This window comes from Calliopsis andreniformis, chromosome 5, assembly GCF_051401765.1.
Source record: "Calliopsis andreniformis isolate RMS-2024a chromosome 5, iyCalAndr_principal, whole genome shotgun sequence".
Classification (NCBI taxonomy): domain Eukaryota; kingdom Metazoa; phylum Arthropoda; class Insecta; order Hymenoptera; family Andrenidae; genus Calliopsis; species Calliopsis andreniformis.
In genome coordinates, this window is record NC_135066.1 from 13263764 (window position 1) to 13290730 (window position 26967).

The following is a 26967-nucleotide window of genomic DNA, read 5'->3' on the forward strand; positions in this document are numbered from 1 at the left end:
TTATTCATTCTTCCCTCTCAGCTTCCGACCACTCCTCCCCCTCTTTGTCCTAATTTCTGTCGCGGGCGCTTTTGCTCCGATTTCCGCGGTTTTCTTGCTAACAAGTCGATAAAAGTTCTTCTTGTAGATTTCTTCGCTTTATGGAAGTTAGCGACACCCTGACGTCACGCGTGCACAGAGTTCCGTATTTACAACTTCACATTTGCAACTTCAGAAGGCGCTGGATCAAATTTACATCCTCCAGGCGACGGAGAAAGGTGATAAAAAGAAATTTGTTTTGTTTTCCCTGCGATTCTGGAACTTCTATGTTAAGACGACGTATAAATGCAGAGTGGCTCAAAGGCTTGAAAAATTGTGGAAACTTAGATACGCTATGAGCGTTCTTTCTTAGAGGGAAGATCTTGCTGGAGGCTTCCTTTATGAATTGCATAATTTTTGAGTCGTCGAAGAAGAGTTTTCTTGGCGTAGAGAAGGGTAGAACCATAATTTTCACTCTATTATTTGTACCTTCTATGTTCTTTGATATTATATACGTTCTGTAATTTTTAATACACTTGAAGTTTCCATAGATGCATAAAAACACCAGAAGAATCTGCGACAGATAGTCCTGTTATATATCTCAGCCTACCATTCTTATCTCAGAAACAGCAGAAAGGATCTGTCGACTCTGAAAGGTCAGTCCTTCACGACCCGAGGAAAGAGTAGTTCCAGGGACTGCTATAAGATACGAAGGAGCAATTTTCTCAAGGTTACTCTTTTCCTAATCCGAATTTCTCTGTCGTTGCCAGACATTACCCTGTCCTTCGACTCGAACTTTACACCAGTCGGGGGTGGCGAGTTGACAGAGGGTGGACAGTGTCGCATGTATCCAGCAATTTCGGAATTACGCGCGAACGAACGAGCCTGGAGGCTCGAGCGGGGGATAAAGAGACGAGGAAAGGACATCGAGAGAGGTCCAACGAGCTGTTCTGCCCGAAGGATCAAACTTTCGAAGCCGACTGGAAGCACCGAAAACGCCCAAGGCTTCGAGGCGAAATTCGATCGAGGCTATAATCACAAACTCTCCCCTCGGTGCTGATACTCTGACTCCAGACGCTTATAATTTTATCTACGAATCGTTGCGCTAATCGAACTTGCCACAGGATTTCGGGGACAAAGGTATTACGGGGAATTAACTGCTTGGAATTCATTGTGAAGTCAGAGAGTTTTGTAAATCCTGTTACGAGAGTTTCCATTATCGTTTTCTGGTAATACGATATTATTGGGTGTGAGGTGAGTGTACACAGGTTAGGCTAAAACAAATGTCTCTCACTTAAAAGTGGGTCTACAGTACATGTTATATGACAGAGTTGTATAACTTTTTAGGAAACAGAAATTAGATATATGTATAATATCTTTCTTTTCTATTTTCTAAGGAATTATGTAACTTTGTTATACAAGGTAACTGTGTTGCCTGAATTTCCTTGTAAATTATTTATTGCATGAAAAAATGTTTCAAACGAAACTTGTTTGGTAACGAGAGGAGTATATCAAGGTTTGAAACATTTTTTCATGTTATAAATAGTTTACAAAAGAATTCAGGTGATACAATTACGTAGCTTACTCTGTATAACGTGTAGTGTAGACCCAGCTTAATACTGCTACAAATTAGAAATTAGAAATATGAACTAGGATAGACCAAAAATAGTAAAGCTATAATATAGCAAAATTATACTGTAAGATTATAGCAAAGTCGCGAAGATGTAACTTAATTTTGAATATTCATTCAGAGTTGTAAATTATAAATATAAGTTATTCGTGAGTAACCAATTATTTTTTAATAATACTTATTTTCAGCTTCTATAATATTTATATATTATAATACTTAATATATCATGTTTAATATATTGTGTACACATATTTCGTATTTTCCAAGTGCGTATTAGCGTTTAAATTATAACATATACTCATGAAATAAATTTCTGTGAAAACAAATCCTGATACAGATGAAAACAGAAATTTATTTACACCAAATAAACGTTCTATTTGTTTCATTTTATACCCCCTCAGCTATACTTTAGAGTAGTTATTTATCGTGATAAAAGATATAATTAATTGACCTATATGAAAGAGTTCTAAACAATTAAATTTCACTTTCCCTTCGCTACCTACCCTGAAAATTAAAAAAAATTATGTACCTTCATCCAGTCAATGTCAATTCCCAACCGAATTTCTCTGGTTTAAAAAACAGCAGCTCTCATATAAAATTGGGACGTCTGTTACAATTTCACGGGGATGCGGCAGCGATGCAATTTCGCGTCTCGCTGTTGCTAATATGTTACAAAATGGCGCCCTTTCGGGACCGTTCATTTTGTGCCTGACAGAAGTAATCTTCCTTGAAGAAAAAAAATTCTGGTTTTTCGCGAGGATTTACCCTCACCTATTACCAGAGAAATCCGTTCGTGTTATTTTCGCAGTTTAATACTCTGCTTTTCCGTGACTGAATTAGATCGGAGTGCTTACTGGTAGGCGAAATATCGGGAAAACGAAAGGGGACGATGGAAAGGAAGGAAATTCGAAGTCGTCGAATGCACCTCCAGGAATTCTATGTGAGCAGACTCTTCAATCTGATCCTGATCAATAAGAATTCATCGAAAGCATCATGACTACGAATTAAGTTCGCCTCGACCGAAGTGAATCTCCTTTCCGCGTCTTCCTAGATATACTTTAAGCAGACATTCTACTTTGACATGGTCGAAGTGATATTTTTCCTATTTTTATGAAACATATAAATATGTTTTATTATTACCAGACTGCGGATTTTTATGCAATTTCATATTTTCATGAATACTAAATATTAAATGAGTTTAGTATAGTAGTATTTTACATTTTCAAGGACCACGATATTTTTAACTACCTATTTCACTCTAGTGTTTATATATTTTATGTTCTTGGATATTATATGGGTTCTGTAATTTTCTACATGCTTCAAATTTCCATAAATGTATAAAAAACCAGTCTACGTGATTATTATGGCTTATGTCTCAGAAATAAGCTAATAAATATACAAAATTTATGCATTTGAGTTTCTAAGATTACAAAATTCTTGAACACATGAATTTTATAGAGGCCCAATGGGGAATCTTTTATAAATTCTTCAAAACACTATGTAACTCGAGGAAACTTCAAGCTCTAGTATAATACTTAAATATAGCAGGTACCTAAATTATTATTTATATAATACAGTATAATATTTGCATAAATAAGTAAAATACAAGCGAAAGAAGTCAGTAGTCCAACCAGGAAACGAGTGTTATTTATTCGAAAACAGGAAAGAGTAAAAAACCGTGTTTTTTCACGTGTAATAATAGCTAACAATAAGTTCCTCATCGACCACGTCAGTGGTTGAAAGCTCGATCACCCCTCTCTGTACAGAAGAAGCGCTCAATCAATCTTCCTGGGAAAGAGAAAGGATCGCATCGTTGTCCTTCCTTTTATGAAAACAGAAGAATCCGCGACGCACAATTAACACGTTATGAGGGCGAAAGAACCTTCAGACTTGGTTCACCCTCGACAAGTTTCGCATCAATTCATCCCTTAATTGATCCTTCGATTCTCATCCCGGATTCTTGGCTGTTTTCCAGACAAAGGAGAGTGTCGTTCGAGTTTATTAATGGCGAAGAAACGAGGCCTTACCAACTTGAGGCGAAGCAAAGGTCGAAATCGGGTCGACAGGGTCGCATGGATGGTTAACGAAGGGACTCATGGAAAGGAAAAAGAATAAATGTGGCTGAATTAGATAAATCATCCTGATAGCATGAGATACCTCTTATAAATCTGAGAGATTTTCTTTTGGTGCATTTGCGAAGATTTTCGTGTGTAATTCTTAAAGAAAATTGTAACTGTTGTTATTACACTAGGACCTCGATTATTATCTGAAACACCATGAGATTCAAACCTGAAGTATCCTTTGTATAGCTAGCATTATTTTAATACTTTTCAGCAAATTTCTACTTGTTTAATTCTTAATCGATGTCCTACTGTACTCTTATTGTTATTGCATTCAATACATATAACCTTAATGACAGAAATTTTAAACATTCAAAGTCTGATTAATCACGATTCTACTGTAATTACAATTCCCAAAACTATGTAAGAAACGTTAAGCTCAGGTTAATTTTCTTTTGTAATAAAATACTACTGATAAGTACCTGCATTTGCACTCAAAGATTTCCTTAACTACCTATATTCCTCCAGCGTGATTAAATTGTTTACACAACGTGATATAGGTACGTTGAATATTTTTTGGAACATGTATCAACAACAAGCAACAAAAAGTTCCTAGGTACTGGCCCAGGTAAAACGCATTTACCATTATTCAGTCAACATTGTTGTCTCTGCTTCTGACAACAGAGGTTCAGTCTCATTATTTCGTTGCCTCAGCTAAATCTATTGTTGCAGATGTAGATATTCCCGCGCTTCACAATTGCAAAAACGGCGTGGAACGAGGTATGGCCAGAATTTTGTTATTCCTGTTAGAGTATGAATCGGTCGATTTGAACGTGACACGATTACCCAAACGTGAGACAGTTGTATTCATGTATCACATATATCCTATCGTTCTGACGAATCAGAGGGATAAAAAATTTACATCGACGGTTTTACAGTTGCTGAACCCAGTTACGAGTCGAGTTAAATTTAAACCTTCTTTTACAAATTTTAGAAGGACGTAGATCTTTTCCACGCGATTGAATTGTTGAATGAGATGGTCAGCTTCAGAATTTTCGCCCAATGATCTCGTTGAAAGTTAGATTAATTCTGTGAGAAGGTAGTTAGCTATCCGAAGAATACACTTCGAGCTTTTTTCAGGAACTTTTAATTCTCTCGTAGTATTTCAAACTTTTTCACTGGGAACTTTCCGAGAGAATTTAGTTCCTAAGATCCGGAGCGATCGAAGGAGATTTCACTGTGAAGTACTGTCAAAGTGGAGCGCGTCTTGGAAAATGATTTCGTGGCACTGCAAAGCAGGAGAAAAGGCGTGAAAATGCGCAGCCACTCGTCGAGGATTAACAAGTATCGAAGTCCACAGTTTAGTATTCGTTAAACATTGAGCTTAAGGGGCGCTCAGTACTTTATTTGTTTCAGAAAATCGAGACTTTAATAAGAAGGCAATAAGAACTGTGCAAAAATAAAGCTAAAATATTGCTTAAAACGATCTTAAAAAATCCCCATATTTTACTCAATAATTACCATAGGATAAAAGTTTCAAATGTTCCTAATTTTCTACCCCTTCAAAGCGGAGTGCCTCTTTAAGGTCAAAAGTGTATCGTATATCACATTATCTGACTTTGATCTACGTTGCCCTCTCAGAATTTTGACAATTGCGATTTATGCAGAATACACAGGATGTCTACATTTCCTGATGCTGCGATTATGATGTTTACAATGCTGTTACATGTTCGTTATCTTCATCTCGTTAGCGTTCTGCAAATGTCAGGTCTGAATTCATGAAGATGAAATCGTTATACGTAAATAACAAATATTGCGAAATCCTTGTCGAAATAGGAGAAATTTTAGTAATAAAATTTAAGTATGTAAACTTCGAAAAATGTTGCTATTAAAATACAGAAAAATACAATTCTGTGTTGCAAAGGTTGAAATTAAAAGCAATGTGATATTCTGAGACACTATCCAATCAATTATAACATGATTTCGTTGTTTCGTCAAACATATTTACATTAAAAGGAAATTTGTTCTCTTTAATATGATCCACATTGAATCGCGATGAAATATTCTTTCATCCATCAGTCAGAAATGCTTTCCCATCGATCACGTATTAACATCTCATGTCCACAATCATTCTCAGATTTTTCGAGCAGAAAATAAGTCGGCTCTTTTTATCCAGATTGTCTCGGCCGAGGAAAAAGGCACCAAGAAATCTTTTTCCCTGATCCCCCGATCGAAGAGTGCCCTAGATTCGGCTCGTTCAAATTTTTAAGACGATCACGAGCTTCGAAGTACGCCTGGAGATCATTGTAAATCTGATCAAAGATCAGTCGGCTGCGTTTCTAAAGTCATTGTTGGAACCAAGGTTCTGGAGATTTCATTCTCTCCTAAAGCTGAAGTTTTTCCCTATTTCCTTTTTAGATAAATGCATTCTTCGATTTACTTTTCACAGGTAACAAAAGAAACAAGATTAAAATCGCTGTGTAAGAATGATTTCTTGAGATCACTATTTCCTAATATTATGCTTTCTTAATTACTTACAGACAAATTTTTATTTTGTGTGAAATATTCTTCATAATGTTACTAATGCAAAATTTCATTGCCCTTTCTTTATACTTCTTGTGAAAGTTTTTGTGACCGTATGTCAGAGCTTCTTAGGTACAGAAAAATATGGAAAATAGTGTTCCAGATTCTCCGATAAGAAACTTTACTTCTTCATGGATATCGATATGCGTAATAAATTTTATCTATAGATGATAAAAACATCATTTTAAATAACTGTATAAACTTCAACCGCATAAAATAGTGTAAATTATATTTTCACGTAAGAATGTAGATTATATCTCAAATATACTCTCCTCAAAAGTCAATGAATTTTATATCTATCAATTGAATTCTTATTGAAATAGCTCTAGAGATTAACAGTAAGTTCTGAGTAAACTTGACTCAAACAGTATACAAGAGTTAACTTTAGTATATTCTACTGTGAAGGAGTGAGACATAGACTTGAAATTATAGAAAGCTGCTCACATTAAGTACGATCTTGATAACGTCTGGACGAATTTCGGCATCACTTTAAGACAAGATTACGAAGCCATTTCGTCGTCATTTCACAGCAACGTCTGCTCATCGCACAAAACATCACATCGTTATTAGACCGTCGTACTGACACCTGCACTGGCCTTGTTCCACTAAATAAAACACGACACCGTTGGGCGCAGATCGTTTACAGCAATTGCCTTTTTAAACGTGCAATTTGCAGCAAGTTTGCTCGACAAACTTCCCTTTGTGCCACTCTAGGCGTTTAATTACCCCTTTCAGGAACCATTTCGTAACTTCGGTACCGCTCAATGAACGGAATCCTTATTATAGAAAAATGCTTACGAAACTGAAGTTCGTAATTACTGTTATGGTAATTAATATTCCACGTTCTATAAGGATGTGCAACATAGAAAATCCTATAGGGTTTTCTTATAATTGATGAAAATATTACATAACACCTTACCAATGCAATTTATATAATAAATTATTCAATATATGAAATTTATATAATATTTTATAGTTCTTAATCCCTTAAGAAAGGATCGAATTAAAAGTAAATGTCATTAACTCCTATCAATATTCTGTACATACTTATATATGAATATACATATGGACACAGTGATTAAAAATAAAATAAAAATATTAAGCTGTCTTAAAATGAAAATATTTTTGTGAAGTGAATAGGTTGTCACAAAATTTAGGCTTCCCCCATAAGCATTATCTTCCTGAGGATCACACGATGCATCAAAGAGGTCGTTTGACTCTAAGGGGTTAAGCTGGGATCCCCTGAGACAACACGAAGAAACTTATCGAGTAGGACCTATCAGGCTTTTAACATGAATATTACATTCGATTTTCTTCCTTCATCTTCCTTACTCATGTGATAATGTCCCATACAGTACATTACTAAACTGCTGTCTCAATGTACCTTGAAAATAATTATAAGAAGATAGTAGTTAATGCTCCATAATTTCAACCTGCAGCTCCTCATTTTATTCCACCACTGAGCTCAGAAATACGTTTACCTATTCCATAAAAATTTCACAGCCGATGGATATCAGGTAAGGTCGTCACGTGGCTGATTCACGTGACACGAAAACGTTAACATTGAAAGATTCAGGTGAAACGACGACACCTGAATTAATGTTCCTGTGTCTCTATAGGAAAAATAAAATCGCAGGTTTGGCCGTGTAATAAGCATCTGTTTATTTAAAAGAAACACGCGTACGATGTGCCTCGATAGCAAATGTCGCAAGGCAAAGCATCGGCTTGCCTATTCAACCGACACGGAAAATGGAACTGTCATTTTCCCTATTTCCTGGTGTCGTGGGACGTTCTTTAATCTGGTTGAAAAGGGAGGCAGTATGTTTAAGGGAGCCTCAGACATGACAGGATAAATCGTAATTCTTTTCTGCGTGAAAATTATATGAATGTCTGTTCCTTTCATTCCCTTCTATCTTTGTAACGTTATCGCGACCGAAATGTCCCTGACAAGAATATGTTTTACGACCTCAAGTTCGATAACACAGGCTGATCGACTGATTCGATTTCATCCTGAATCGTTACTAATGCATGAGAAGGAGGAAATGAATGACTGATGTTATTACCAAAACAAGTCACTCCAATGGAGTACTTCCTGGATGAAAACTGTAATTATTGTTGGGTTCTGTGGTGTTATATATCTTACTTAAAATCAAGTAACTTATATGTATATACATATTATAATAATAATATTGTATATTGTAATAATTTGAAGATGCAATTTTACATATTATACGTATACAGGGTGTTCGATAATAGGTGTCAGAAATTTTAAGGGATGATTCTACATTATAAAATAGAACGAAAATTAAGTATAATAAAATTGCATTGAGAGCTTCGCTTCAGAGTTATTAAGTATTGCAAAAACCACTGAAGTTCACGAGAGACGTGTTTGATCTAGAATTTATTCTACTGTCTGCATGAATTAGCCAGATGCAGCGATATCAGTAGAATAAGTCTCGAGCCAGACACATTTCACGCGTACTTCAGGTGTTTTCTCAATAATTACTAGCTTCTAAATGAAGCTTGAAACGCAAATTTGTCTACTTCCATTTTCGTCTTATTTTAACATGCAGAATATTGTAGAACCATTCCTTTAAATTTTCTACACTTTGACTACTATTTAACTAATATTAAATTACAATTCATGTTTCACTCCTTTTCAGTTTCTAATGTTTATCATCGAACACTCTCTATATAGAAACACTACACGCTAAATATCTACTGTATTTCAAGTACCAACACAACAAAGACAAATACGCAATAACTTGCATTCACAGTTTCACAGTAAAACATCCCCTTTCTCTTCTAATTTCCCGACCTATGTATTTCTAATGCCAATTTGTCTACTCGCCAAGCAGAGACGTTCCATTTTTCGTTCTTCAATCTCTTCCGGAGAGAAAGAATTTAATCTTGCCATTTCGAGCGCGCTCACTTAACTGAAGGCGCGATTAGATTCGAGACGGACGAAGGATCCCAGCTCGAATGGTGATCCCGTTTTCCTTGGGGAAATGGCGCTAAACTGCGAGGAGCAACCAATACAAAATGTCGCATGGCACGTTCCTTTACACGGGCACATTTAAATCGAGCACATTCAGGGCCCTCTCGATAATCGATTCCCCGATTATCTCTTTCGAAAATCGACGACCATCTACGATGCTGCACTCGGTCTTTCACGATCGCGTTTCACGGATCGTTTATTCCCAGCCGAATGGACGTAGAGGGAAGAGGCTGGTTTTTAAATATCAAGGCAAAATTAGCCCCACGGAGCTTCGACAAGGCGTCGAGAAGGTTCGTTGATTCTCTGACGCGTCCCCTTTAGCCTTTTTTGTCAGCTACGAGGAAAATACGCAGCGTTTATGAGAAAAGGTTCTTCTTCGGGCGAGTATCGATCCTCGTGTTTGTTCAACGGGACCACGAATATTTTCATGACGCACCGTGTTCCGAAACGGCTGTCTGACCGTGAGAAATTATGTTTCACATTGAGGGTGTAGGTATAAATTATAGAGGTCGAATTTATTTATGAAGATATCTAAAGGGAAGCTAAATTCGAGTCATCAGTTGTTAGAGATAAATCCAAAATACGTCTGAAATGTGTCTGACTTGAGACTTGCTCTACTTTCTAAGTATAGTAGCTAAATCAAATATAATGATGTTAATAAAATAAGGCAATAGAATATGTGTACCTATTTTTCATAGCTGACATTTTGTTTTTTAAGTATCTAATTAAACGACTTTTGTGTTACGTATTGAGTATATGGTTTGTAGTCTATTAAATGTAAATGCATGGTACTAGTTTTGAAATTATCTTTATACATATATAACATGTTATGGTCTAGCATATTTAATGAATAATGAAAAAAACAACCAGTTAATTAACATTTCAAAAAAAGTACGAAATTAATTTGAAATTCTTCAGACACCTGATACCTCTAAAAAGATATGAAATTCAATGGTATGCAAAAGAAGCCTGAATTCAAATTGGAAATTACAACTTTGTACATATTGAAAACTGTGGTATATACGACTGACGTGACGCTCAGCTATATAACATTTTCTGTCTTCGTGTATTCTGCGTGCATCCATGAATCATCCAGAATTAATATGCTGTGACATTGACAGAGGAGATTTCTCGAGATTGCTCAAGTTTTCCACAGAGTGGGTGCAAAAAAGTTGCGAAAATTTGAACAGTTATCCCGAACGCCTTGCATTTGTTAAAGAACAGAGTAGAACAAACAAAGGAATTAATCATGGGTTTAATATTCCTAATGCCAGACGCTTGGATTATTTACATGTGGAATGTAACGCTGGCCAGGATAATCGATTAATAACGAGAAAAGTTTTCCGCTGAATGTTGGGAAAATTTCAGATCGAGCGTTGTTTATGAGTCCCCATAATGCGAGTACCTAATCCGTCGGAATTACGAGGAAACGCCACTACTATTATAAACTTGTTTGATGGAGTGCCATGACTGTGCTATACTGTACGCGAATTTGAAATTATTTCCATGCGCATTTAGCTACGATTACAGCAATCTCTTTCTCGGAATAATGCAAGACTCGCGAAATGAAATTTCCCTTATTATCCCTCGCGCATCGTTCATGTCGACGCGCAAACATTTTGCGCTGTAATTTTAGGTACAATAAGAAAACTAGATATACACACTATTTTTCGTAAAAGAAAGGTACTTCATGTCCTCAAGATATTTTTTTTCAAGTACTACTAAACATCCTCTTCTTCACGAAATTGTAGCAGGGATTTGTATTGTTTATTGATCCATCTGTAGGATAGAGAAATAAAAAAATATATATATATATAGTGTGTTTGCAAGTTATTGACATCTGAGGTTTACGATGCAGTATTCAGAAAGAGCACTGTTTTCCAGAGACATTCGGTTGAAAAATTGTTTCTGTGATCAGTGCAGTAAACAAAGAATCGAGGGTTTCTAAAGAGTGTTACACTATTTAATGTAATTTAGAAATTCTCACACCACTAAACGTCTCGCTCATTTGAAAATGTGATCACTAATAATCTAGCAAGTGCGTGTAACCTTAAGAGCTTAATTTAAAAAGAAGGCTTAAAGCTTAATTAAAAATCAGGGTTCTGAAGACTAAGAAAATTTTCGATCCTACGCACTTCCATAAAGTTAGTTTGAATACTCTGGTTCAGAGGGTCCTAGAGGGTGACTATACAGTATATTTTTTGTGGATCACTTTTTCCGAAGTTTCCAAAGTCATCTTTAGCTTTTTAACTGTCATAATACCGACTGAAGTCTAGACGTATCCCAGACACTCAGTTTTTGTTATGTCAGGTCTTGACCCCACTATGATCAAGGTTAAACGGTGCACCATAATTCCTGTCCGTCATATCTTCCAACAAATAAAAAGACAAATTTGACAAGCCCCATAACATCATTTTTTTGTCATTAAAACGAAAGAAATATAATACACAGTGGTAAAAAAAGGAACATAGTCTACTATCTTTCTCATGAAGATACCAAAATAATATCTATTGATATATTATTATTTTTTTTTGCAAGAGTTTATGTCGTCTCGACATCTAGATCGTTCGCGACAGTTTCGATTATATTTTATCAAATAAATTAGATTCTTTTAAACAATTAATCCTATTTTTTATATATTCTTGTGAGTTTAGAGCTGTATCTGAGTTGATTTCACTATTTTTGTATTACGTTATTATACGCAAACTGATTCTAAGTGTACCATTATTTTCTCGACTCACTGTGCATGTGCGGCGTGTTTGGCAATTACTCCTGAAGGTCGTCGCTATGAAATTCAAGGCTGTCCTTTCATCACTCGTGCATGATTCCACTCCAGAGGGATATTTTCTCGCAAGAAACTTACGGCGCATCAACTGCAATCACCCTGTCTCTCATCGTGTTCGATGCTTCATCAGAAGAGTGGTAGGTGTCAGCCACTAAATCACACGAGTCCTTGGCCAGCGCGGGAAGACTTGGAAACAGATTTAATGACGCGTCGAGGAACGTTCATTCCTGCGGGTTCAACGGCGTGTGACACTTTCCACTTTCACGTGCCATACGTCGCGACAGGGGGTGACAAAACGCGCCACGTACGCGTGGCGCACACTATGCTCAGCCCCTTTTTGCCACGAGGACGCTGTGCGCGTAAATGGAGCCGCAAAGTTCCACAGCGCCCTGGAAAATGGCCTCGAGGCTAAGTTCCGCGAAACAGATGGTGTTCATTAAGCGACACATCCTGAGGCTCGATGTCTTCCTGCACCCGATTCCTCGCCACTTACTTGCGGCGAAGTAACTGAGGCAGACATTTTTTTTAGAACTTACGGGTCAATTCGTCACGAGTAGGTCATTTATATTCTCGAATTTAATAATCTTCAAGACGATTATTTCGATGAGATTTATTTAAGACATTTTTGGATTGGAAATAAAAGAAGTTTAAATCTGAAGTATCGCTATTTACATTCACAGTGGTTTTTATATTTCTGCCTACGTTAATTCCATGTATATACCTACTCATTATATTAATAATAAATATTTTAATATTTTATATCATGATATTAATAATAAATATTTTAATATTGCTACTAACAATGGTTTATATATTATAATACACAAATTTGAATTTTCAACCGAATTATTAAACATAGCTCTGAAAATTCATAATATTTCATGGTTTCGAATTCCAAAAGCAGATAAAATTACAAAACAGTTGCGCGATTCCCATCCTCATCCCAAATTCCTATGTATCTTACTTGGGAGTGTTTACCGAACGTAGTGAACATAATCCAGGGTACAAATAAAACATCATTCGCTGAATAATAATAATTAACTAATTACTGTTCAAGAGAACTCGAAACATATATATTCATCCATAACGTTGTTTGTGTGCGTTTTCAGTAATTCAGTCGGTTACTTGTTACTGTTGTTAATCATTTGAAATGGAACGTTTGTTTATTTATTAATATATTCACATTTAGTTGAGGGGATGATTCACCCTCTGTCCAGCGGCGCGCATCTAGTACATTTCCTCGCGGGCATGTAATTAATTGATAAACAGGAATTCCACGTGGAAACGTTGCGCTATAACGTTACACTACATTGCGTCTCTCTTCATTCTTCATTTCTCTCGTTAATTTATTTACTCCTCGCGCAACGTTCTGATGAAAATGCAGCCTGGATTCAGATACGAGGAGCGCGCGGCACGTGTCACGATGCTTTAGCTCACAATCAATCGAGTCGACCTTTGTTGATCCGACTATAAATTCACTTTGTTAAGTTCGTTAAAGAATTTGCAATTTTCTGTTGAACTCTGCGAGTTTTTTTTTACCATTTAATAACACTGTGCTAACACAGAGAAGAAGTGGATATACAAGGTATTTGAAACGGGTAAGAGAAAATTTAATGAATGATTTTAATTGAATCGAATGGAAATTCTGATTTCTAAAGGTTAATAACTAAAATTTTGTACAGTTTATTAACAATATGTAACTAATTAAGAGCCTGTTAGGTAACAATTTCCTCATTTTTAATTTCCTACAAATTAGTTTAATGTTCCAGTTCTCACTATACTGTGGATTTTTATGCATTTATGAACATTTCAGACGTGTAAAAAATTACAAAACTTACACGATATTAAAAAATATACAAAATACGAAAAGTAAAGTGCAAATTCTAATATTTGAAAGATGAAACAAATTTTTATTTTCGTTCCATTTTTTTAAGTGTATTCGTGCCACTGTGAAACTGCATAAAAATTCAACCTTTATAAATTTTTAACACAAACGCGATTATTAAAAATTTCCCATTGAATTATTAAAGTTATGCATCGTTGACATTAAAATATATGTATAATATAACGACGTACATGTACAATAATGACACCAGGACTGGACGAAACACGTCTAAACTCCTCTGACCCAGTAACTGCACTAATTAATAATTATTTTAATTACAAAAATCTCCGAAATATATTTTACCGTGACATAGCAGTCTCAGCTATATTATAAAAAAAGATGTATTTGTTCCTTTCACGTAGCGATTTTCATACATCTTATCCTCTGTCGTATTATTCAAATTGATGTCATTTGTTACTATACCAGGAAAACGTATTGGATGGAATGATGAATATTCATTGAAATTACACACGAGCCAGGCTTTCTTCATTATCTGTGCTGTCGGGACGATTGCTATTGCCCACTGAGTGGAAAATCATGTGAACGGATAAATAATGTTAGCTTTCGAAATCAAATATTCACTTGTAAGAACACACGATATTTTTTATTCGATCGACCGCTGTTTCTTTTATTAATTAGAGAAGGTCGCGGCGCGATTTAAGTCTTAGGTACTTAATTAGTGGAAACTGTAATCCTTGTTGTGGTACCTCTTAAAAGAGGTAGAAATCGTTTGTTGTCAAATTGTAACCCAAAATTGGAAATACAAATAAGAAATATTAATTATTAAAATATTCATTAGTGAAATTCAGGACAGTTGTTATTTCTAAATATATGTATAATTATAGTTATAATTACATCTATAATCGTAGTTATAATTATAATTATTCTTAAAGATATTTGCCTGATTATTTAGTGATGCACCTGAGGTGCTTAATTTTGAGTTGGCTTTATTCGAATAATGGTCAACACTAGGATAACCCTTACAACTATTTAGTGTTGCATCGCACGATGCATATTGAATTACATTAATGCTATCAGCAGAGTCTCCTTTTAGTCTCGATAGACCAGCTACAGTACTCTGGTATCGCCAATTCCTGCTGTGTGGTCTATCCCAAACCCTAGACTAAGGTGCTAAGTTTACACACGACATGTACATAATCCGCGTGAAGCGGCCATTCTCCTGATTGCTTATTTCTTCAGTAAATAGTTGGCCAATTTACATCCTACCCTGCGAGCTGATCACAGAGAACTTGCTCAAACTTCTCGGTCTCATAATTGCCAAAGCCAGGTCATATGTGACTCAACTAACGAACTTCAAATCATCAACGTTCTCTAGATCTCCCGTTATTTTGTGCCACTGTGATTAAATTTCACGGTGGAAAAAGTTCAGATAAAGGATTTGCTGGATCCTCAGAATGAAATTGAATGGACCACCTGTGAAGACCTTTAGGAATAATATAGAATGTCCATGAATATTTTTATACAGGGTACATACAGATTGTAAAGTTTATGGTCTGCTCTTTCTTGCTTCCTTCCCTCTGCGGAAAGAGTAAACGTCGACTCGTGAACAGTGGAAAATTTCTCAACAAGCTCGAACGTCGAGAAATAAGGTTTACGAGGCACAAGGGAATAAAGAAATAAAACGCTATCGAATCGTTTCTAATAGACCTGCCCCTTCGTTTCTCTCTTATGATCATCTCGAGGATTCTAGGGTACGAAAGGAATATCGCCGCTGTCTAGAATTTATGATCACGCGCGAAGGCTCCTTCGAGGATCCTTCCTTCCGGCACAGCCAACCTTTTACTTTCCAACATCTTTATTCATAAACTTTACTCATAAACCGAGCAATATTTCTGCAGGAATATATGCAAAAATGCTTTAATGCAGAGTGACCTAAAAAAAGGTCGTAAGATTTGGGTCAACCTATGCAACATCGGTTTCTGCAACTAGGAAGGTTTTGCTTGCACTCTCTTTGAGACTAAATTATGGAGTTACATATAAGGTTTGACCAAGATGTTAGAAGATTTCATTTAGACACTAGGGTCAAACCTAGCTGATTCTGCAGGTTTTCCACTATATTTTCTTGTGTGTCGAAACGCTCGTTTAGCACTCGTTTGAGACGAGAAAAGAGAAGAAAATGAATGGATGAATATGGTGCTTGGGAGGTAATAGAAAATTAATTTCATGCTAAAAATCCACGTCTTCTTTCGTGATACATAAATAGAATTTTCTTCTTCTAAAATTTTTGACAATTTCTTCTCAGAAAAGTTCAAGTTTTTTGTCAGAAAAACTTTTCTGGTCCAGAATTTTTTTTAATCTATGCTTATCCACTTTTAACTCTGCCTCACCCTTCAAACATTTTTGACAGATTCATAGCAGCATCCAAAGACTGACTGAATTATCTGTAAAATTTCTGCATCACTTTTTCCAAGCTCGTAACAAATTTTAACGCACTTCCTCTGTCCTTTCAAATCAGTTACCATAGAAAATCACAGACAATACAAAACACGTATCGTATAGTTATAATCTAGAAAAGTAGAATGAAAAACATATTTCCTTTATCGCTTCTTTTAACCCCTTATTTATTTGACCTTTAATTATGTATTAAATCCTGTACATCGATCAAAAATCGTCAACAGGGATATGAAAAAAAAAATAGAAAAAATCGAATAGCTGGATTCGATTCTCTCGATTCCTTCTCCTCTTGTTTACATCAACGTCGATTGATGGGGAATTATTTTTGGAAAGAGGTTCTCGCAATTGAAGTACCGGGAATAAACGCAGAAAAATAAATTCCTGCCTGTCAGAATCGAGGAAAAAATTGTCAGAATAAGAAAGACACTCGAGAAAAGTTGGAAATCATTTAGTATTTTGATTTTCATTAAATATGGAAGAATTCTCTAAAAGAACTATCGTAACGAAAAAGAAGAGACTCTAACACAAACAGTGACAATAACCACAGGCAGATAATTAGAAAATGTTAGGGAGATATTTGCGTATTAGAGTGCCAAGTATTTCCTGTTACTTGTGCAAATTAGAATTTAAAAGAAAAATGGGCGAAGCTTACTAATTTTAAAAGGAGATCATTGAAATCAGAGCTTTCAAGGAAGCCAGAAAAATTGCACTTATCCTTTGATTTTTTCTTTGAAATCTTCTTGGTCGTGGCAATCCTATAAAAGCAATTAGACTTAGCGGCTTGGACGATAATCTTGGTAAAAAATGAGCAAGCCACGGAATAACAACGTTTCTTATAAATTGATCTCTACTACAAAAGAAGACTTCTACAAATACCCTTGCCTGTAAGTAATTGCAGAGTATTAGTTATATAAATCGAAACGTGTCAAGCCGCCATGAAATAAAATACTACAATTGATGATCGAGCCAAATACACATTGCAAGAGAAAGTATTGATAAATATTGAAATCTCTTGTAGCTGATGTCAACTGTCAACAGTGATACCTTTCAGAGAAATTTTGAACAGTACAAGTACCTACTTCAGTAACGAAGTAGTTATTAATATTCTGAATGATACAACTGAAATTTCAAGTATTTTATAAATACAAAAACGGATGTGCAGAGTATTTGGTAACCTATGGTGCAAACGAAATAGAGGATGATACGTGAAAATAACTAAATGAGAATTGTAAGATAAAATCTTTTCGTAACTTGTTTAATATTTTAAAAAATTGAGTTTCAATTTCAGTCGAATATGATAGCTCTGAATTTTCAACTTTAAAGCATTTAAAAAGTCTCTATTTATATCGATTCTTGTATTCCAATTCTTCAAACAGAATCGCCAGTCTCTCTTACAAATGCTATCGCGTGTGGGCATAAAAAACGGAACTATAAGAGAATACTTCTGTAAGATACTTCAGAAACTTGAGTGTCAATAACTTTTTAAAGGACTATTACATAGGTATCGATATTTTCGTGAAGTAGCGAATGGTTAGCAATATTTTTGTAAAAACGTGGAATAGACGTTGATACTTTTATGGAAATACCAAGTGGATAGTTGTTTTATATATTCTGTTTTATAAAATATAAAGGTGAAGAAAAATGGAAAACTACTGTTAAAAAATGAGATAAGTTAGAATCAAGATAAGTGGAGGAAAATAGTAAGAAGCACATTCCTCTGTTTTTGCTTGGGCAAAGAAACATAATATGTACTGGGAATAAAAAAATTAAAAAAATATTTTAGTGTTCGACAAAGAATAGAATCTGACTGGGTCATGTATCACATTCAGAGAGACATTCTTTATAGACTTCGAACTTCACCCAACGTGTAACTAACGATCGACAGAACCATTAGCTCAAACGTCTGCATTATTTCCCACGAGAATCCGATTGTTCATATATTATTTTTAGCGTTTATTATATTTTTGCCCTTTTCTATCTCTCAGAAAAATGACAAAGATTTACTGCAAGTTATAACACGCATGCACCTCTTCGATAATGTCTTTACCCTTTTCCTTCCTTCCCTCCGATACATCATTGACGAAGAGAACGTAAAGTCAAATGTTGATACATTAATTACGTTTGGACAAACGATGACAACTGGCGATAAATATGTCGGTAAACTCTATTATTGTCATCGAGCACGACAGGATAGTTAACGTTAATGATTTCTCGATACTAGTGCAGTAAATTTTATTCATTTTATCACTGTTCGACACGGAGAAAATTTGCATTCAAAGTCGCGTTGAATCCAATCTCGCCTCAAGCACAACAATTTAATTCGTCCAGCTCGACGATAAATTCAAATAACTGTGCTACGTAACGTTCAATAGTAAATAAAGTAATTAACAGCATAATATAATTATGCGCATTTATGCAAACGAGGGCTAAACTGTCTTAGAGCGATCGATGATTCAAGAGACTGGACGTTTCGAAAACAGTTTATTGTAAAATACCCTAGGAAAATGAATTTTTTAAATGTAACGTTTACATGTATTTTAAATGGATAGAAATTCCTCGAAAACGTGTAATCGAGAAAAAGAGAAGTATAATATTATTTCAAATATTCTAGACTGTTACTTAAATATTCATTTTCGAAACATCTGGACTGTAACAGAGTCGGACATTATTCGGATTACCTCGAATATACATATAGATTTGCATATAGTTATTCTTGTATGTTAATTTCTTTTTAATGTAATGGAATAAAATTCTTTTGATTTATTTAATTCACTACACGATTCTTGAAATAATATGAGATTGTATACAGGTATGTATTATATATACAGTAATAAACTATCTAATATAACATTTAAAGAAAAATTAATTGTAGAAGTAAATCAGAATACGCTCATTTAATATAAAATGAAGTTTGTTAAATATTTAATACACAGACCATGTATTCTCGAAATTAATAAATACTAAATGCGCAACAAAAAAGGGTTATAAACAATGCAAGTAATGAATAAATTATTGTTCAAATGCAAACTGCGTGACTTCCTATGTTACTCCCATACATTTTTATTCGATGAGAAACTTATCAATTTGTGGCGAACAATTTATTATGCATCATTGGAATAAAACTTTGACCAACTCTAGTAACGACTAACCAACGTATCACAATTTCCATGCAAACGACTTTATTATCGATGCAAAGCAAGAACATTCTCTACCAAACGAATCTCCACCTACAATGAAGGTTTATTTGTTGTGAGGCTCTACTTTATAATATATTTAGTTTGAAAAGTTCAAGTGTGAAGGAAAAATTTCTTATCCTGTTTCAGCATTCTGCAGTGACCAAATTTGAAAAGAATAAAAATTACAATCGAACCTTGGTAACTCGAACTTCTTTAACTCGAAAACTTCTCTAAGATAAAAATTTTATTCATTCCTTTTCGCTCCCTTACCAAAACCTCTATAAATCGAAATAAAACTTACTTTAACTCGAATTATTTATCACATATTTAGGTGCATTTTTTACCCCCATAACTCGAATAACTAGACTTCTACGAATCGAAGTTTGCCTCTATACGTCAAACTTTTATCATCACTACTTTTATAACTCGAAACTTATAGCTATGTGTCCTAATTTGTTCAGCAAATGAATGCTGGGAAACGTAAAATGAAACATGCCTTGTTTGTACTTCCACATCCATGCATATCCATGCAAGCTGGTCGTTTGTCATAAATCGAATGCATAATACTCATCGTCGTCTTAAATTGTCGCCCTCGCATCGAGTAAAATTCTAAATAAAATGCTTTCTAAGAAAAGACCTAAGACACTTTCTAAGTTGAAATTGAATTTTTCTCTGTTTAAGTTACTACAATCAGCAAATTATTAACTCTAGTACAGACCCTCTGTAAGTCGAAGTTTCTTATGTTAAACCTCTTTTACTCGAAAACTTCTATAAGACGAAACCTCCAGAACTCGAACATCTTAACTCATCCCTTGACACTCGAATTATCGAGATTCAACTGTAGTTTAAAATAATTATTATTCCATCGATCATTTTTTCAGTGATGTCTAATTAATACATAAACTTCATTTCACGAATTATACAGTTAAATTCATCGAACCTTGCATTTTTAGCTGTGGACAAAAGCATCAAAATTTAATTTTCTCGATAGAGCTGTCTTATAACATCTCTCCTTTTTTTCTTCGTATTTTCAAACCTTCTACACGAAAACAGTGTAAAATGGTTGGAAAAAATGAATTCATTGTCGACTCTGTCAATCTTTAAATATTTCAAACTTTCCACGCGAAAACGATGTAAAAAAAGTTGAAAAAATGAATCCATTGTCAGCTCTGTCGACCTTTAAATATAAAGTTTCAAATTCAATCCGAACTTTCCTTTTCTCCGTCGATTAAGCGTGTTATCCAGCAGTCATTGGAGCGTGTCGAAGTTGCCGCGAAGACGACCGTGCAATAACTCACTTAACACCCGTCTTTTTTCCCTGCTCCCTGATAAAACGCTTGCAGAAGACAGGGAAAGCGATATAGCTATTCGGGTTAATTAGTAATCGGGGTCATGACATCGTTCGCAAGGGTTGAAAATAGAGTGGCTGCAAGGATATGCTTGTCACGGAACGTCCATGTTTCTTCTGCGACGAGCTTACTCGACGTAGGATTCGTTCCTTGAACGTTAAACGAACCTGTCCGCTTTTTTCCCGCGAAAATGCGTGCCATTTAATTACTGGGGCTCGGTGAAATCGCAGAAGCTATGAACGTTCCTCTCGAGAAGCTAGAAAGCTGTGAAAAGCTTGGGAATCCTTGACGTAAAATATTTAGCTTCTCATGAAGTGGAGCGATTTAACGTTCGCCTGTTCTGAACGAACTATAATTAGAGTAGCGAGACGATGTTGTGAAGTTACTTCTCTATAAGATCAACTACACTATAATTTAGGTAATTTGTCTTTGTTGTTGAGGGCCCAGAGAATTAGAAAATATTATCTTTGGTCTAGCAATTAGCAAGGTGATCCAATTTTCTAAGTGAAAAGTGTTCCTATATGTATATGGTCGCGACTGAGAGAGAATTGACATATGCATACCTATGAAAAATATTCAGTTATTTATTTTAGTGTGTGGAATATTTTTTAATACATTTTACGACCCTTTTTAATTTAAAGTAGATTTTATTCTTCACATTTCTAGTACCTCTTTGAACACTTTATTTTTTAACATAGCTTCTAAAAAAGAGAACGTAGAAAAGTGGAATTTAAAGAACGTCCCTTTCCCTTTAAGCCTCAGTAAAAAATTTCTGTAGTAAATTCAAACTTTGTATGCTTACTAAAGAGAGAAATTTAACATTTTTGACAAGATTAAAAATTCGAACAAAATTAGATCACGTTACTCCAGAATATAAAGATACATAAATTAAAAATATTAAAATTAATAAAAAGAGCTGAATCATTATTTCCTATAGCTTTTGAAACAGCATACAAATGTTTATACGTAGATTATATGAGTATAAAGTTAAGTCCTAACATGCAGTTATAATAAAACGGTACATTTTAACAAGTGTATTAAAATTCTCGTAATTTTAACTTGTTTGTGCTATTCTGTTTCAGCTTTAAATTTCAAAAAAACATTTGTTCCTCCGATGGAAGATTTATTTCTCAGAAATATAGTAAGGCACTCGTGACTCACATATTACAGTGCAATTAATTAACAATGATTTCACGTGAAAAAAATTCGTATTTCTGTAATCGCAGAAAGTTAAGACTACATATTCTACGTTCCAAATTTTTCAGTCCGACAGTTCCTTCCGTTCTCTCCAATTCGAAGACTGCATTCGTAGCAATTCGAATCGCGATTGCATCAATATTCCTCGACGTGAAGCGTTCGTGCTGGCACTTATCAAAATTCATGACAGACACGAGAGAACGCGAATCGACCAAGCGTCGAATTTTAGTACGAGTCGACTAGTAAAGCTCAGATGGCCGCTGAAATCGGTCATCCGTTTCGGTTGTTAATCTAATTTCCTAGTTTAGCCGTACAGGTGTCGTATGCTCCACGTCGAAAGGAGAGACGTAAATTGCAAGTGACGAGTCAAACTGCTTTAATTATGCAGATTACAATGGAAATGGTCTGTCTAAATCGCATATTATTAGACATATTACGTCTTACAAGATTTTGTTTGTTAAAAAATGTTATGTTTATTTTGTATTTACAATGATCAAAACTAAAAGATTTCCATTTTTTAATAGGTGTGTGTCTATAACATTTCAACTATTTTTAATATTTGTTTTACGACAGTATTATAATATACACTATTCTAATAAAATATGAAGGATGAGTTCAAATTCTTTAGATATTTCTAACAGACCACTCCCATAGAATTATCAAACAAAATTTATCAGTAGACTGCGAATTTTTATGCATTTATGGAAATTTTAAATGTGGAAAAAACTAAAACGTCTTAAAGACATCCAGTAAAGTCCTCAAAATGTCCAAAAGACGTCTCTGAGGCGTTTGATGTTACAAATCAGTGTGTCTTTAGGACGTCTTAAAAGATATTCATAAGACGTCATAAAGACATTGAGACGTAAAATAGACGTCTTCAAGACATCATGTGCTATCTGGGAGAATTCATATAATTATTGAAAAATATGCAAAAAAAGAAAAGTAAACTGCAAACTATAGTATTTAAAAAAATAAAGCAAATTTTCATTTTGTTTTCATTCCTTTAACTGCGTTCATAGAAATTTGAAATTGCAAAAATGTCTGCAGTCTACTGATCATTATTTGACTCTTGTTATATTCCCTTGTACGCGTTGCATAATCGATCACAATATTCGTGACAGTGTAATGCAGAGGAATTACAGAATACCTACATACATGCAGGAATCTGTTTAAACGTGGTATCCTAGTCTTGATGGCAAATTATTCAATTACCAATCCCATTCGCTACTATATCCACACGGAGATCGTGCTACGGTTCGATTTCACGGTTGGCGGCGAACCAGGCAAATTTTATCGAATGTATTCGTTTAATTAAACGAATCCCCTATAGATTGACCGAACAAGAGAAGATATGCGAATTGTTCGCTGAGTCTTACCGCGTCTCTCTGTGTATAAGATATTTCATGAATATTCAGAACAGTCGGGCCAGGAATTATTAATATCACCAGGAAACAGAACATGTCGGACTCTTTGGTCGACCTGCATTGTTTGTTAATTTTGCAGAGCGAATGTAGCGTGGCAACGTGACGAATAACGAATTCGGGAACTCGATGCAAGTGTACGCCAAGGGAATCGTAACAACTTGGAAAATGAATTTTACCTCGTGATTATTTTCTCTCGAATTATCCCTCCGCTTGATAAATCTACTTTCATTTCGCCAAGTCGTTCCATGCACCTGGGGCTATATATTTTTCAAAATGGATGGCAGGCGAAGCAGATACCAGGTATATGCAATCAGAAAGTATCGTGCACTGCTACCATAAATGCATCACCAGGGTAATAGGATTGGTTAGCTGAAACCTACGATTGGTCCCACATATTTCCAACTGTACGCAATTGGTCAAATCCAGGATAAGTTTATGACAGTGATATACGATATTTTCTAGTCAGTTTTTCCACTGTTTAGATATCTTCATGGAATCAGATTCACGGATTTGTTCATGAGGGAATAATACGTTTGCTACCAATGAAAGTAAAATGAAAATAATAAAATAGGTAGTAGAAGTTCGAGACAGTATTTTTATTTTAAAAGTTCTCATATGAAAAATAAGTTTATAGGTCAATTAGAAAAATTAGACAGATATACTGAAAGGTAAAATAAAAGTATATAGACTGTCAGGCACCACGAAGAGTACTCTACACCTACTCTTTTGTTGTTTCTGTACACGCAACGTTAGAATTCTATTTCCACATGCGATGCTGAAATCCAAACAAGACTGTTTTGTACCTAATTTAATTACAGTTACGTCACATTCTCAGAACATGTGAACCACGATGCCACCTAATATTTTCTCTTTGAAATACCAGCACTCAATGATAACACGAAACGTGGGCATAGGATTCATCAATGGAGCTCGTAGGTGGATATAGAGAAACACGTAATTGTAATACTACCTCCCAGAATATCTCACATATAGAAATGAATAAAGCTCAATTTTAACCTGCTTGCAGTAACTTATTTTATCGTGAAGAATATACTACACTGCCTCAGAATATTATCTATCCTTTCAGATTTAGGGAACACCAAAGCAATGAACATTGAAGGTACCATAACTAAAAGTACGAAAGCTAATCCTTTAATTTACGCGAACCAATTTATGAATCACTGTATGGCAATGTGAATGATTTCTCAATAGCAAATTATGGTCCATTTGTACAACTGGTCAAAGCGATTTTTAGGATACCAGAGAGGTGTCCAAAGTACCACTGAAACCTAGCTTGTTCGTAGCTTGAGTAGCTACCAAAGCAAGGACTATATCCTCATCTTTCGAACACTTTCCCAAGAGATACAGTGCTCTAACCACTACTCAACACATTATACACAGACATACAACGTGAATATGGTACAGAAATTACGAGCGATTCAGGAAAACCGAGCCAAGAGTTCACAAGCTCGTTAAGGTTTCTGATTGACCGTACTCTTGAGTTAGTTTACAGCGTAGTTACAGCAAGAATCTGAGTAACGTAGTTGAAACGAAAGCTCCCTCGTCAGAACCAAAGCTTCCCACTAATAGACTTCAAGTAACAATTTATGAAATCCCCAACGTCAATCTTTTCAGCTATACGATAGACTGAACTTCAAAGATTAAGTTTCTGTTAACGTGGGTCTACACTTATTTGCTACTAGTGTTGTAACGTTACATATAACATGTAATGTAGATCCAGCTTCACTAGTGAAAACCCACCATAACAGAAACTTAATCCTCGAAGCACAGTCTAATAACTTTTCACAAAACAGAAAAGAGAGATGTTATACATACGACTCTTTCCTGTTGTATTTGTTACCTGTTACTTAACATTGTTAGATAACATATAGCATAGATCCACTTTTAGACACATTGAAGCATCCTAACCCAATGCCTGTGTGCTCTTCTTTTCCAAAACGTCTCAGCATTTCAGTGACGTCATCGAAACAAAAGAGACTCGAGAGTAAATCGCTTACTATTTCATTGATTCTATCACGAAACAGCTAGGACTCTAGGACGTCACCAGAACAAGATAACTGAAACTCAGTGAATTCACGTATCGTTTCCTAGGTCCTCAGGCGAAGCATTTTCACAAAGAGATGCCGCGTGAAATTTTCTCGAGAGCTCGGTTAACTAGTCGCAGAGACCTCCACAAAAGTTTATTCCGCTTCGGTTGGCCCATTCATTCGTGGCCTCGACTACTGTTCAGAGCACGGGCTTCCGATTCCCCATCACTCCGCGATTCCGCCAAACGATTTCGACTCGATCTCAAAACCTTGGGAGCTCGATCGAGTGTTACAATCCGAGAAGCTCGATCTAGCTCTCTTCATTTTGCCAATGACATGTAAATTGAAGACTCTATGTCGTAAGGGGATCCTACTTTGAGAAAAGGATCACATTGGAAGAATCGGAAAAGGCTTTCTTCTGAGGCCAAAGAAGTCTAGAATTATTGAACGAAGAAAAAAATATACAGATATTTATTCTTGTAAAGAAGAGAGGTTATTGTTAGAGTGGGTTCACGCTGCGTTAGTTTCTAATATTTTCCTTGAAAGATATAAATTCTTGATAAAGACAGAAGCCTGAGTTATTAAGACTAAGAATAGCTTTCAGTAGGTACTGGCTTTATGCTTAAGAATCTTTGATAAATATTTCTGTCTTCAATGGGTGACCCATAAGGTACCATTTAATGTATTCAAAAGTAATTTTACATATTATATCCTACTGAATTATTTGTTTCTCTAAAATCTATCTTAGGGAAACAGTTCATAGTTTAGAAGTTAATAAACATATAAAAAATGTTAAGACGTACTCTCTTCTATTATTTTCTTCTCAAATCGCTAGCAATGTTTCCAAAGAGAATACGCTTGAAGTCCAACGACCGTAAAATATCCTTGCGATGAAGAGAAAACTGTCTCGTAACTAATTTTCAGAAGAAGTATTTCTCTTGAAAAGTAGCTTTCGAACGAACTCCTGTTTGCGGAAGAATCTCCAGGCAAGGCAAAACCGCGAGGAATAAAATAAAATAAGATAGCGGAGTTCGCTAGAAACAAGAACGATCTACAGTGAAACGGTGCTCATTTCCACCTTCCCCTTCCCAATTTTTCATCCCTCGGCGGAAAGTCCACCATAATAAAATTCGAATGATCGTCCAGTGGTCGCTTTTCGACACAGACTCACTGTTTCCTTGGGTGTTTTCTCGCTAAACGCTAGAAGAAGGATAGAGGTCAACGAGAGAACAATTTACCTTTTCTCTTTTCGCTGTTGCTTCTTCTTCTTGAAGGCTTTCTTTACCCGCAGAAGCAGAAAAGCGGCGCGATCGATGGTCAGGCTCGGTGAAGCCTTGTCGCCGCTCGACATCCTGCGACCTAGTCCTCCCAACACCTGCACAGAAAACCAACAGCTCTT